The sequence below is a fragment of the Malania oleifera genome, chromosome 1, assembly GCF_029873635.1.
Source record: "Malania oleifera isolate guangnan ecotype guangnan chromosome 1, ASM2987363v1, whole genome shotgun sequence".
Classification (NCBI taxonomy): Eukaryota; Viridiplantae; Streptophyta; class Magnoliopsida; order Santalales; family Ximeniaceae; genus Malania; species Malania oleifera.
Window position 1 is genome coordinate 33838602 of NC_080417.1, and position 8247 is coordinate 33846848.

Sequence of the window (8247 nt, forward strand, 5' to 3'; positions counted from 1 at the left end):
CTTAGTTTGAATAAGTCTTACTACACTTATAGAGAAGAACAATGACTTGTTTAGTTTTTTATGGCACTTCGAGATGAATTTTAGGTACTCATAGTTCTATCCTTCATCGGAATCCTCTTTCCTCTATTGATTCAGTTGTTAGTGAACTAATGGCAGAGGAAGTGCGTCTCAAATCACATCCTTATTCCTACTCAGACTGTTTTGGCTGTCTCATCTAAGCAATCTTCCAATGGTCAAAATTGACTTTAGAAAGTTGTTATTGATGAGTGTAGCTTTTGCAAGAAAAATGGTCATTGGAAAGCTCAATATCCATTATTATTAAGTAAATGACAACAACAGGTTTCGAAGCCTAGGCATTATCACACTGCAACCATTACATCATTAGAAAAGTTGTCTCCCACTGTGCCTATCTATTATTGCATAGCAATTGCAAAAGCTTCTTTCTACATCAAAGCCTAATGCGTTATCTATTTCTCCCTTCATAGGTTTGTCCTCCTCATCGACTTCAAGTATATCTTCGTACACTTGGATATTTGATTCAGCTGCTACTCATAATATGTCAGATGACATCTTGTTCTATATTTACATCAATATCTTTTAACTTGACAACTTTATATGTTTTGGATGACAATTGCGCCCCCACGGGTATGGTGCGGTAGAAAGACATCAACACGTAAGAAGGAGTATCGGAGGTTCAATTCTAAGTAAATACACTCACGGAACTAGCAGTACCTGTGGATGCTAGGAATTTACTTTGTGAATCAACGGGGACCGTGGATGGTGAGAGTTCGCTTTGTGAGCCAGTAGGGACCGTGGATGAAGAGAGTTCTTTGTGAGCCAGCGGGGACCGTGGATGGTAATGAAGATGTGTCCCGTGGGTTAAGTTGGCCAAACGTCCAACTGATGCGCGGAAGTCGTGTTCGCATTCCGAACTTTACCTGATCAGCGAGACGTAGGGGGAGGACGTTGATCCGTAAGTTTGGTGTCGTACTAGGGGGTCCGAAAGGCTTGTTAGTGGCTGAAGTTTTTATGTAATAAAAAAAAAAAAATTAAGAATGCAAAATAAATTTGTTTCCATAAGTAAATGTGCCAAAAAAATTTATTATTTTTTTTATACAAATATTTTAAAATTTAAAAAATGATTCGAATAATTCTTTGAAAAACTAAAGATGAAAAATAAAACCTCTCTATGTAACTCAACAAACTCATAACTTTTCAAAATATTTTATATAAATGTTGTTCAATTAATTTCCATCTATGATCAGTGGAAGCCAATTTTATGAGAAGAAAAAAAAAAAAAAAAAAAGGAAAGAATGACACTTTTTAAAACAATCTCTAATAAAATTGATCCATTCCAAAGAAGTTGGTTTCTTGACTTTAGCGCGATGTACAAAAACATGATTCATGAATTATAATCTTTTTCATGTTTTTGGTTTTCCATGAAAAGTCTTTTAATTCTTCTTTTTCAAATATGTCATTTATATGTTTTTTTTTTGTTTTTCTATTCCGAAATCAAAGAGAGGAAATAATTTTTTTCGAAAATAAAATATTTCTATGACAATATATATTATTGTTTGATTAAAAATCAAGTACCTTTTAATGGATGATGTGGATTTAGATGAGTAGAGGTTGTGAATGGAAACATTATGTCAACAACCATAAAAAGTGTAGGGATATGGATAATAAGACTTGTAAAAGTCGTAAGAGGAAGATGAAAAGACTTCCGTTTGAAGAGGTAAGTAGAGATAAAGGGGAAGATATTAAAGGGAGGAGAAAGAGAGAATGAAAAAAAGAGATAAAAGAAATAAAAGACGTTGGAATCTATTTGCATTGGACTATTGCATTATATTTATTGAGTTGAGTTAGAAACCTTCAATTGGAATCTGTTTGCATTGGACTATTGCATTATATTTATTGAGTTTAGAAACCTTCAAAAGATAGGTTGTACAAATTATAAGTTGGAACCATTTCTAAACAATTAAGGTCGAATATTTTATCCTAGAAATAAAAAATGAAAATCTTCAATATGAATGTAATCCTTCATTTGCCTAAGACAACCTTTGGCAGCACTTGCATGATATTTGTTCAAATATGTGGAACTCTCTTAGGGTTTTAAATAATTCTTTCCTAAAGTTTGAAAAAAAGATAGCAGAAGATCTTAAAGCTTTAATTTTAAAATTTTATGAAGCTTTCTTGACATTTGATTTGGAATATTTATACTCCATCCTCGTGTTGAATTTTTACTAAATATTTAAGAAAGTTTGCATCTTTTTGCCAAATCTTAAGAAATACCTATGAAAATTTTGAAAAAGTTCATGCCTTTTCACAAAGCCTAAGTCGGGCCGTTAAAAAATATTTGAAAATAGATTCGATCCGAAAATCTAATATGAATTGAACCAAAATCTCGGTTAACCGATGTATTCGATTCTGTTTCAACTCTTTTTTATTTTTTATATTTTTTTATGGTTCTCTGCTATCGATTTGGTCTCAATTTTTACATTCATAAGTTGATCATTATTCAACCAAACCGTTATTTCTATTTATTCACAACATGTATTATTTATATTCTATATTATTATATAATCAGATTATAATATATCATTAAGCTACAAAATAATATGCACAAATATTTTTTTGGGTGATTAACTTATATAAATAAAGCGTAATGCACATAATGAATCAAAACTTAAGTAAAATATCTCTTCTTTTTCTTTAAAAAAAAATGATTTGAAAATCGATTCGAACCGAATAACTTAACCGAATTGTTGGTTGACTGAACCATCAGTTGTCAGGGAGGGCATTGCTGCAAAAAGCTAAACCGAAGTGCAATTGGAGGTTAGTTCATGTGTGTCCTCACTCTTTATTGGATGTGTTGTCAAGGCTTGTTGTCCACTTTGGAAAAAAAAAAAAAAAAAAATCTTCCTATTTATCTATTGAAAGAAAATTGAATGAACACGAACAAATACCTAATGTTGAATCCTTTCATTGAGTAACTATTTGTTGTCAAATGCAATTACGTACCTAATAAAAATAATGCACATTTGCAACAATTAAAGAGTTCTTTGGTAATGCTAGCAAAAATCATGAAAACCCAAATCACAAACAAAAATTAAAAATTAGAAACAAAAGTTAAAAATTAAAAATCAGCCCGTTTGGTTATGACTTTAATTATTTTTAATTTTTTTAAAAAAATTATGAGCATTTTAAATTCATATGATTATTTTATATTTAATTTTAATTAAAAATTACAAATAAAATGAATGATTTAACCCACAAAAAATTAATTTTGGATATTAAAATACTCTAACAATAGGTTTTCAAAATAACTGAAAACCATAACATTTGATTTTCCATTTTTTAGAAAATAGTTGAAAACCATCAAGGGAAAACTAGCAACTTAAACAATTGCATTTTCATGATTTATTTCTTAACAATATAGAAATGAAAACTGAAAACTGAATGTATAAACGATACCAAACAGACCCAAGGATTTGCCTAGGTAATGAATGTAGAGAAAAAAAATTAAAAAGATTGCTATAATTAATAATGAACGTTATTATTAGTTGTGAAAATTAATTTTTTTTTTATTTTTCAGTTTTAAAGAATTATAATAATGCCATCTTTTTTTTTTCCTTTATTTTTTTTTTTAGCTTTTTCAAGGTTTTATCTTAAGAATTAGAAAATAAAAGGTTTGTTTCGTTATTGAAAATAATTTGTTTTCTATTTTTAGTTTCTAAAGAATTATAATGTACCTATTTATTTTTTAGTTTTTCAAGATTTATATTTAAAAAAAAAAGTAGAATTAAGGTTTGTTCTATTGTAAAAAAAAAAAACAATTACTTTTATTTTCAGATTTCCAAATAATTGAACAAATGCTTTATTTTTTTAATTTTCAAAAAATAATAAAAAATCATAAATCTAAAAAAAAAAAAAAGATGTTTTCTTTTTTTAACTTTTCTATGTAAAATAAAAAATAGGATGAAATTTTTGTAATTATTTAAAATATTAAAAGTGTAAAATAAATTTGTTTCCATAAGAAAATGTGCCAAAACTTTTATTAATTATTGTTTTCTTTACAAATATTTTAAAAATAAAAAATTTGTCCAAATAATTCTTTGAAAAACTGAAGATGAAAAATGAAACCTCTTTTTCCACAGCTCAACAAGCTTAGAACTTTTTAAAATATGTTATATAAATGTTGTTCAATTAATTTCCACCTATAATTTAGTGGAAGTCAATTTTATGAGAAGAAAAAAAGGGGGGGAAAAAAAAGAACACTTTTTAAAACAATCTTTACTAAAATTGATCTATTGCAACCAAAAATTTAATGACCTTCACGATTCCTAATCACGATCACCTGAAAAGAGTTAAATAAGTAAGGCTTGGAGGACCCGAGGTGTACTTCGAGGGATCTCTCTGATGCCTAAGCCAGGGATGACCTTGAGAGGTTTTTGTGCAACAGTAAAGTATGCTAGGATGAGATACCTTAACCTCTTTTCGAAATCCCTATTTATAGTGACGGAGGTTGACCTAAGGGTGTAATCTCATTTATTGGCAAGTTATGGTGCAAACGTGAATTGCTCTACTTATTATAAAGCAAACATCAATTGCTCTGATCGAGAGGTTGACTTGGGCGGTAACTGCCCTCATAATGCTGCGCTCTGGTCTCTTCTAGGTAGGTGATATATTTGGAGTATATCAGTTGCTCCCCTTTAGGTTCAAATTTTTGAAACTGGCTTCCAAAGTTCGAAAGTTGTTGTTGTTGTTTTTTTTTATTTGTAATTTTCGTCGAGCAGCTCTTCTTAAGGCATTTTGGGCTGCTTGTGGCTTGATGAGCCGTTCTCTTCTTTTTTGTCATTTCTATCCTAATAAGATGTGCTCATATTTTGGGTCGTTTCTAGGCCTCACAAGTGTTGCTCGTTAGTTGGGCTGATTCTTCTTTACCTAATGAGTTGTGCTCATTTTTTAGGCAATCTTCTGACCTCACTAGCATTGCTCGCCAGTTGGGGTGATTCTTATTTGCCTAATGAGCTATGTTATTTTTTTTACAGTCTTCAGGCCTCACAAGCGTTGCTCATCGGTTGGACCGATTCTTCCTTACTTAATGAATTGTACTCATTTTTTAGACAGTCTTCTAGCTTCACGAGCGTTGCTCATGTAATACCCCAACCCCAGAGGGTCTAGGATATTTACTTTTTACTATTGATTTACAGCAGAAGTAAATAAACTCAAATATTATTAAACCAGAGCGCTAATTACCCATATTATAATAATTTATTTTCAAAAAAGAAAAATTACACAATAGATAATCATCTGACATTGTACTAATATTTCTAATAAATCCTTATTTTTTCTATCCCACCCGCATACTTGTTATGTCTGATTTGCAATATGCCATTCAGAGTCATCTGAAATGTAAAATATGATTAGGGTGAGACGACACTCAATAAGTAAATAAGATTATTATTAGTGTGTGGCCGAAATGAACTTTTAAAAATTTTGTAAAATAATATTTAATACTATAGCTTCAAAACTGCTTCTAAAATATATGTAAATCTAAAAATTTCTGCATAAAACTTTTACCATCAACTATAACTGTAAAATTTAATAACCATATACTGTGACCGTTAAATTAAAATTTTAACTTTAAAACTATAAAAATATTTAACTATATACATACATATACTTTTCCTTATACGTTTCCTTTAAATCGCCATTTAGGCACAAGAGTGACCTTTTTTTATATGAACTTATACTTTTCCTTCAAATCATTAATAACTCTGTACATGTAATTAAATATGTATAAACATATATTGTAAAAACCATCCTTAGGCCTGTTAGTCGTAAGTTATGTTTACTCCCATGATTGGGTTGTGCGGTCCGAAGACTAGATTTAACTGACTGGCCGACCAAATTAAATCAACGTACGTAAATATTACGTAAGATTTTCCTTATTAAGTCCTGATCCGAAACCAGGTGTGCACTCAAGAAAAATCTACTAACATAAATAACCACTCTGTAAACAGTGTGGGTGCACTTTGATCTGTTTAAACTTTAAGCTGCGATAACGAGCATCTGTAACTTTGAACTTCCTTTGCCATAAGGGCTTCTAAAAACCATCTTATTATAATTTATGCAATTTAAAATAATCTCGTGAAAATCTCATATTTACTCATATTTTCATAAAAATATAACGTAGAAATAAACTTATGCCACACAATTTTTGTATTAAAAATATATATAATTTTTTTTAATAGAAAGAAATGCTGAAAATTTACCTGAGTGGATTAGAACATTTCTTAACCCAAAAATAAATGCAAGTATATTAAAAATAAAACTGGTATAATTAAATACGCGTAAAAATAAACTCAAGGAAATTTTATAAAGCTAACTAACATAATCGAAATTTACTTACAAATAAACTCGGGTATAAATTTTAAATAAAAATCCTAACATAATCAAATTTACTTACCTCTTCTTTTACCTTATGCTACGAATACAATGACTATCTCTAAGAAATGAGATCAGAAATAGTAGGTGAGTGAGAACTTACTCAAAAAATCTCTCTCCACCACTAATTCTTTCACTCACTAATCATTCTCTTCATTTGAAAATTTTTATGAAAAATGAAGGTTGAGAGTTTCATATTTATAGGAAAATTTTAGGGAAGAAGTGGAATTTGTAAAAGTGTGGGGAGAGGGGTGAAATTATAATTTTTTTAAAATTAAAGAATGGGTAAGGAATGTGTTAGGTATGAGTTGAGTATGGGATGGGGATGGAGGTCATGTGGGAGTGCTTGCCAGCATTCCCATTAAATAAATTTTTAATTAATTAATTAATTAATTATTTTATTATTTTATTTTTTAAAAATCATTATTAGCATTATTATTATCATTATTATTACTTTTAAGCTATGTTTTAGTATTTATTTATTTATTTTTTTAAAATTAAGTTTAAATTTCAAAAACTCATGTGGGCCCCACACAACTTCAAGACCCAAGTGAGTCCTACGTAACTCCAATAGTCCTTATACGGTTTTATGAGCCCTACATAATTCCAGGACTCATGTGAATCCCACACGACTTCGGGACTCATGTGGGCCCCACTTAGTCTTGTGGGCCCCACATATGATACCTATATTATTATTATTATCTTATTATGTATTTCTACAAATTATGTCTGCCAAAATACTATTTTATATATATGTACTTATTTACGTGTACAAAAAGTGTCTATTCTATTCATCTTATGAAATTTTATTTTGATCAGGCCAGCCTCTAGGGAGAAACTGAGCCGCAATGGTCTCTGAGCACTCGCTAAGACAAAGTCTTTCTTAGGCATCAAACATGGAATCAATGATCCTACAGAAAAATACTTTCGTATTGATATTAACTTAATGACCATTTTTGTTATTTTATTATTATTGTGCTTTAATCGTATATATATATATATATATATATATATATATATATATATATATTCTTGGGTCATCACATTCTCCCCTCCTTATAAAAATTTTTTCCTCGAAATTTGCTAATTCAAAATAAGTACTGTATAATTGGTTGCACTATTTGAAAGAGTAAATTGATTCACGATTTGACTAAGTCTTAGAATAGATTGAGGGTCAATTTGGCGAAGTATTTTATTTTGGGAATTGAAGTGTGAATCATTGGTCTAATAGGGGTTGAAATGGAAAAGAAATTCAAAAGATGTGGAAAATGATAATTATATATATATATATATATATATATTATACATGTCCTATAAAATAAAAATATATGTATAAAAATGAAATGAAATCTGGTCTTTAGAGGCTTAGATCAACGTCAACTTCTATCGAAGTACTAGCGGTGTCACTGCTAATTGCTTGGGTTCTTTTTTGGTAGAGTTGACCTCTTGTAATGTCACCGACTTAAGTCGAAAAAAGGGAGAGAAAGCCCGTTTATTCGGCGAGGGAGGAAGAGTTGCCCTCTTCCCTTTGTGGCATTTGGTGGGGATGATCATAACGAGTCATTGGTGGCCCGTATATGAGTCTCAATGCGTATTGGATCTCTTTGCAATGGTGAAGTAGCCCAACATTATCTGAAACCCTTAGTGTGGTGACTGCGATATTGCCATTGTAAGGGGTATGGCTCATTGGTGTGATATTAGTTGTAAGTTTCATAGATGGAATATTGTTGATAGGGATGAGGGTACAAGTGGTTGGAAGAATGGCAGGGGCATTGCTCGAGGTGGTAGTGGCGGAGG